This window comes from Ictidomys tridecemlineatus, unplaced genomic scaffold (genome assembly GCF_052094955.1).
Source record: "Ictidomys tridecemlineatus isolate mIctTri1 unplaced genomic scaffold, mIctTri1.hap1 Scaffold_307, whole genome shotgun sequence".
Taxonomy (NCBI): Eukaryota; Metazoa; Chordata; class Mammalia; order Rodentia; family Sciuridae; genus Ictidomys; species Ictidomys tridecemlineatus.
In genome coordinates, this window is record NW_027522381.1 from 384 (window position 1) to 8009 (window position 7626).

At 42.6% G+C, this 7626-nt stretch overlaps 1 long non-coding RNA gene across 1 annotated transcript; it reads left to right on the top strand.

The window, feature by feature from the left end:
- The first annotated feature begins 320 nt into the window (after positions 1-320).
- Positions 321-2349, top strand: LOC144373213 (uncharacterized). Its single transcript, XR_013432976.1, has 2 exons — positions 321-472; positions 2207-2349. It is a non-coding gene; the product is annotated as an uncharacterized LOC144373213 (long non-coding RNA).
- Positions 2350-7626: the final 5277 nt, after the last annotated feature.

Consider the following 7626-nt stretch of genomic DNA (forward strand, 5'->3'; position numbering starts at 1 on the left):
AGAACTCAACTCGGGGCTGATGTCTTTGGGGCTTCAAGTGAGATTCTTTTCTTTTCCTTCTTGAAAAGACATGAAGGAGAAGGGTATGGCTGGGATCCAGAACCCAGAGTGTATCTCATTATTACCACAAGAGCTTCAAAATACGGTGGCCAGTTACAATACTGGTGGTCTGGGGTGGGGTTTGGGTGGGTTTTTATAAATCCCCTGGGTTGTTCCAATGTGCAATGAAAGGTGATGACTGATCTGAGATAAAGGCTCAGGTCATTGTACTTTCTCTGTTCCCAAGCAGGGAAATAAAAGTAAAGCTGGCCATTCTTTGTCTTCTAGGACTGTCCTGAGTACGGTGGGTTCCAGTGAGCTGAGAGAAAGGAGCACTTGCCAATCCCAGAAGGCACATGGGCCATGCCAAGGGGATCCAGGCCTAGAGCTCGCTGTGTATCCATGAATACACCACAGTGAAGCTCACCACTGGGTACATCCACGAGAAATTATTTAAATAAATAAATAAAATAAACTATGGGTAAATGGCAGGAAGATCAATAGAGAGAAGGGAATAGGAATGGGAAGGAGAGACACTGGGGTCTTAATTAGAATAAGATATCTTCCATGCTTCTATGATCATATCAAAATGGATTCAACTGTCATGCAGAACTGAAAAGAACCAGCAAAATTAAAATTAAAATTAAAAAAAGGAAAGGAAAACCTTATTGAAGGGTTTTTCAGCAAATTGGCAACTTGGTCAGGTTTGCATGGTAGGAAATACCTCCTGGGAGCGTCAGAACAGAGCAGGATGAGTGTTGAAGGCCAGCAAACTGTGGAGATCCCAGCGTGAAATGATGAGACCTCAAAAATCAGGCAGGAGTCGTGGTGAATGGCTGGGACTTGGGGACCAAGAAAGTGGGGACCCTGGGTGCTGGTTCAGGACGCAGGACCTGTCTGTGCCAAGCCCAGTTGATCCGAGGACCCTTAGTTTGTTGGAGCTTTTCTCTGCAGGCCTCACCATGTTACCTCTTAATCATAATAATGATTTATATTTGTTATGTGCTTGCTCTGGGCCAGGCATGTGGTTAAGAAAGTCACATTTTATCACCAAGAAAACTGAAACTCGGAGGAGCTGAGTGACTTGCCGAACACCATACAGCTAGCAGGTAGTGGAGCTGGAAACGTGTTCCACTTCCTTCCCATTATGTTCCAGAGCCCCACCCCTGGCTAAGGCCATCTCTCTGAGCCTCAGAACCTGCTGCACCCATGGGTTACCCCTGATTTCCATCCTGGCCAGTCCTGGACAACCTGACTTTGGAATCTCAGTGTCCACGTACTAGGAGGCCCAGCTCTTGGTTACATCGGCTAGACTGACCAACCTCTTGAAAGAGTTCTGATTTCTATCCTCAGAACTAAAAACATCCTCTAGCCCCTTAAGTTTTCCACATGCCAAAAATGTGAAGTTTCATTATTTCACCACCTTTTTTCCCCCCAGAAAAATTTAGATAATAGCATTGGTAATGAGCCTAAACTTCATAGGAGTCAGCAGTCCCTACATTAGACTTTGAGTTCAAGTTCCCAGTACACAGAGAAATCGAGAAGGCGCGGAGCTCACACTTCAAGAACTTCTGTGTCGACATTGTTGGAAATACTGCCTGGAATGAAGCCCACACTAATCAGAAGTAACTTCTTAAGTGGGATCTGTCAGTTTCCAACAGCCACCATTTACTTCATAAACATTACATATTTTGTGGGCATGACTGACAGCGATTAGGCATTGGATGGCAAGCTATGTTGAGTAATTTACATAGATTATCACTCATTGTGAGATCCCCTTATCCAGAAGAGGAAACCGAGGCTCACAGAGGTTAGGAAATATGCCCAGCATCCCAAGTTGACATGCCATAGAAACTGAACTTGAAACTAGACCTGTCTCACCCAAAATTATCATGCTCATAATTATTACCTATATGGTTAGGACTTTGAGTAGAAAAAAAATTATAGACCAATTTGTATATAGTGTGAGGCAATGCAAAAATTTTCAAAGGTGAAATAAATAGATTTGAGACATATAACCTAATTGGTGGATTAATCCACTGATGTGGATTAACTGGGTGGAAACTGTAGGCAGGTAAGGTGTGGCCAGAGGAAGCAGGTAACTGTGGGCATGCTTTGGGGTTTATATTTTGTCCTTGGTGAGTGAAGCTCACTCTCTACTTCCTAGTTGCCCAGTCCTGAGATGCTTTCCTCCACCACACCCTGCTGCCCCGATGTTCTGCCTCACCTCGTTCCAAGAACTGTGGAGTTGACTGACCGTGGACTGAACCTCAGAAACCATGAGCCAAAATAAACTTTTCCTCCTCTAAATTGTTCTTCACGGTGATAAAAAACTGATTACTGTATATATTAATGTTCACTGTTTTACACATCGCATTTCCTACAGATAGCATTGTAGTAGTTGTATCTAATTCTATCCTTTCTAAAACGACAGTGCTGGAGTATTTCAAGTAGATTTGCAGTTGGCAATGGTTTCTAAGCAAAGAGGCAATGGTTAGAGAGTTGCTTCTTCTAAGATCTCTGAGCACTGGCCATGCCTCTAATTGCCGTGTGGTGCAAAGGGACACAACTCTCTGGGAACCTTGTGATCTACCAAGGGTCCACTCAGCCTTCCATCAGTGTGGGACCTGGGTAGATGTCCTCACCCAATCTTGGTTTCCTGCTCTGAAAAACTAGGCTGTCTTACAGCTCTGAGCTTCTGTGGTTCGCCCTGGCCAGTTGCTGATGATGTTTTAGTGATTTTCTAAAGGACCTCTGGCTCCATGATTTTATAGACTTATTAGTATATATATTATCTTTTTTTAAAAATATGGAATCCCACCCATGCCTTCAAGAACTTATGTTTTCCGACCTCGGCAATTAATTAGCATCAAGCTCTTATTAATAAAAGTGAAGGAATTGTCAATTCCATCAGAAGTTTCTTAAAAAAATAAATGCAAGAATCAGAACTCAGGCATTTATGACTGACCTCTGGAGAGTAGGAAATCTGGACCCGGGGCTCCTCTGGTGACTTTGAAAAGCCAGATGACTTGCATTCCCATTCCCTACTGGACTGCCACCACCTGACTTCCATTTACCAGATGGCTCTTCCAGGGCCACCTCCTGCCAACTGTGGCATTTATATGTGGCATTTATACACAATGGAGTATTACTCTGCATTAAAAAATGACAAAATCATAGAATTTAGAGGGAAATGAATGGCATTAGAGCAGATTATGCTAAGTGAAGCTAGCCAAGCCCTAAAAAACAAATGCCAAATCTCTTCTTTGATATAAGGAGAGTAACTAAGAACAGACTAGGGAAGAAGAGTACGAGAAGAAGACCAACATTAAACAAGGATGAGAGGTGGGAGGGAAAGGGAGAGAGAAGGGAAATTGCATGGAAATGGAAGGAGACCCTCAGGGTTATACAAAATTACATACAAGAGGAAGTGAGGGGAAAGGGAAAAATAATACAAGGGGGAGGAATTAATTACAGTAGAGGGGGTAGAGAGAGAAGAGGGGAGGGGAGGGGAGGGGGGATAGTAGAGGATAGGAAAGGCAGCAGAATACAACAGACTTGAGTATGTCAATATGTAAATCAATAGAAGTGTAACTGATGTGATTCTGCAATCTGTATATGGGGTCAAAATGGGAGTTCATAACCCACTTGAATCAAAGTGTGAAGTATGATGTATCAAGAACTATGTAATGTTTTGAACAACCAACAATAAAAAAAAATCAATAAATGGGATGGCATCAAACCAAAGCTTCTTCACAGCAAAGGAAACAGAATATGAAAAGAGAGAGACTATAGAAAGGGAAGTTCTCTTTGCCACCTCCACCTCAGCTAGAACATTAATCTCCAGGATATATAAAGAACTCAAAAACCTTGGACTCAATCAATAAATTGGCAAAAGAACTGAACAGAAGAAGAAATATGAGTGGTCAACAAATATATGAAAAAATGTTCAACATCTCTAGTGATTAAAACTACACCGAGATTCCTTCTCACTCTAGTTCAGAATGGCAATTATCAAGAATACAAGGAACAGGGGCTGGGGATGTGGCTCAGCTCGATCCTCAGCACCGCATACCAACAAAGATGTTGTGTCCGCTGAGAACTAAAAAATAAATATTAAAAAAATTCTCTCTCTCTCTCTCCTCTCTCACTCTCACTTAAAAAAAAAGAATACAAGGAACAATAAATGTTCGCAAGGATGTGGGGGGAAAGGTACACTTATACATTGCTGGTGGGACTGCAAATTGGTGCAACCAGTCTGGAAAGCAGTATGGAGATTCCTTAGAAAATGGAACCACCATTTGACCCAGTTATCCTGCTCCTTGGTATATATTGGACCTACAATCAGCATTCCATGATGATGTGGCCACATCAATGTTCATAGCAGCTCAATTTACAGTAGCTAAGCTATGGAACCAACTTGGGTTCCCTTCAATAACTGAATGGTTCGTTTATAGCAGCATCAACACAAACACATTGCTATGTGTTTTGCTATGATCTTGTGAAGGACACAGTAGCTCTAAGGGATAGGGATTTTTCAGCTTCATTATAAGCTTATGAAAGCCACCATTATCTATCTGGTCCATCATTGATGGAGATGTCATTAGGTGTCCTGTGACTACATAAAAATGGATCTGGTAAATCTAAGCAAATTCTCAGGTTAACATAATTATCTGGATTTTTTTTAAAAACAGTCATTCTCTGTCTTACAGTACTTCGTGTCTCTCTCTGGGGTGGACAGGATGAATACATTTTCACGAGCATTGATGTCAGGCAGAGATGGTACGGTAATGGTGGTGGTTGGAAGTTTAAGTGTGAGAAGAAGGTGTGATGGATTTTCTACACTGGGTCAACCCAGCATGCCTCCTGACCCCTTCTCCATTCTATTCTGCATTGGTGGAGAAAAGTCTCCAATTTTTACCCACGTAGAATATGACGTCAGGGTTTCCCCAATGAAAGTCAGAAGAAAAGGACCCTGTCAAACAGCTGAGATAATGTGCTTTTCAGGGGTCCTCCCACCACCAAAAAATACTGTGCATTGTGAGCAGCAACTGGATTTGTTGGTAGCAGCTGCCCTTGGCTTTGTGATGCCCACCTGAGGATCTCCTGCTTTGGTGCTCCAAGGCTGGGCTCTGGGTGGTGGTTTCTATTCCTGATCTTCTAGATGTTATGAAAACAGACTTCCTGACCTTGATTTCACCAGTCCTGCTCAACCACCGTGTCCTTCCTTGGGTCAAACCTGTTTCTGCTGGGAATCCTCAGGGTCTCCTTTTCCCTCTAAGCAAAACTTGAGCGTTAGAGCACCTCCACCCACCTCACTTCCACATCACCTGGGCCCAGTGGTGCTTGCCATCTTGGAATGGAGAGGTTTTGGAGAGTAGTCCAGCTTCTGAGAGTAAACCCATCTCCCCCTGGGCAGCCCCAAAATATGGCACCCAAAGGAATGTGGAGGAGAGCCAAAATGGGGCTGTGGTGGAGCTAGCACAGCTCATCATGATATGAGAAATGTACTTCCTTGGCCTTTGAATTGGAGGTCAGTTATGTAACCTGATTTATCCAAAGGAATGGCAGCAAGTGTTGATGCAAGAATAGGCTTAAAATGTGCTTCCATGGTTGGGATCCTTCTCTGTGTGTCTCTTATCACCCTGGGAAGAAAATCCCATTTCTCTCCAGTCTGGGCCTTAGAATGAGGCAGATGGAACAGTGATCCATAGGCATCTGGTCACCATTTTCCACTGAGATTTGGGGGGTTGTTTGTTACACAGTGAATCATGACAATAACTACCTGATACATTTGGCATATATTGTATAATAGATATGGTTCTTTGTGAAATAAAGACTTTTCAAGCGTAGCTTTAACCATGTTTTCTTCCCCTCAATCAATGCATGTATTTTAAATTCAGATTGATGTGTAGGATGAGATTGCATCCTGCCTTCAATGACGCTTTGTTCAGTCTTATTTCATAAATAGAAGTTTGTACCAATTCATCAAAATTGGCTATCATCCTAGCTGATTTCTGTATCATTTAGGGAATTAATGATAGGTCTAGAATTTATTTGGACCAAAAAAATCTACAGTTACAAGAAGAGCATAGAAGTTCTTTCTTCTTCTTCACATCATCTGAAACCTACAATTTTAGATAATTTCATAATTGTTTTCATTTTCCATTTTGCATCCCAGCAAAATTTACACATCCGAGACATGTCCTCAAGAATGAACATACTGAAAATAAAGTCACGAGCAAACTGAGAAATACACACCCATCATTCATTTGGCACCATCTCTTAAGATTTCACACTTCAGCACTAAGCAAAATTAGTATAATTCGCTGCTTAAATTGCTTACGAACATGGTAAGACAGTACAAAAGAAAGGGAATCCTCGCTTCCTACAGTATAGCTTGTCATAACAAGGCAAGTCTCCTGAGGTTTGGCGGATGGGGTGGTACTGACAGGTGTCAAACCTACTGACCCAGCACCATGGCATCTTCGCAAGAAGGCTGACCTTTTCTGAGCCCTGCAACTCTTTTTGCCCACAAGTGCCCAGACTCTATAAGGGGCAGTTATATATATATACTTTTTTTTTTAGACAGGGGTAACAGGGATTGAATTCAGGGGCACTCGACCCCTGAGTCACATCCCCAGCCCTATTTTGTATTTCATTTAGAAACAGGGTCTCACTGAGTTGCTTAGCCCCTCACTGTTGCTGAGGCTGACTTTGAACTCAGGATCCTCCTGCCTCATTCAGCCTCCTGAGCCACTGGGATTACAGGTGTGCACCACCTCACCCAGCGAGGAGCAGTAATGATTCAGTAATCAAATTTCTTCACTGGCTTTTTGCTACCAAGTTGAATGTCAATGGTCAGTTATCCCATAAGTTGATTTTTTTTTAGATAAAACTCTCTTCTTTCCATGGGCATAGAAATTAGGGTAGATCATGGTTGCCATGGTTACATACTCCTTCCTTGATCTTAGATGGTGCCTCCTGGTGCTCCAAACCCTTAAACTGAGTGAGTGGGTTGAATTTTCCCAGCCAATTTCTCAGTGACTGGGTCCAGGGAGGAACAAAAGTCACCTCTAATATGGCTCCCACATGTGGTGTTATGTCACCTGGCCTCACTTGGCCCACCTTGTCACTACCCTTTTTTTTTCTTCTGGTCTTACATGGGTGCAATATAAGATGGCAAAATACACAAGACAACCTGGGTCTGAGTTCCTGCCTCAACTTTTATTAATTGAATGTCTTAGTCCATCTTGGGTTACTCTAACAAAATGCCTGAGACTACATACTTAAACGAAAAAAAAAATTAAAGAGGTTTATTTAGCTCTCAGTTCTGGAAGTCCCCAAACATGGTTCTGGCATTGGCTTCTAGTGAAGGGCTCATGGCATAAGCATCATGTAGCGGGAACCCTGGAAGAAAGGGTCATGTGGTGAGAAAGAAAACAAGAGGACAGGTCAAGACAGAAGAATTCAATTTGTAACCACCTGCTCCCCTGATAAACAATTCAGTCCCTGAAGAGTGAGCACTCACCTCCCGGGGGAAAAACATTAATCCACTTAAAGGCTCATCTCCTAACCACAGCTACA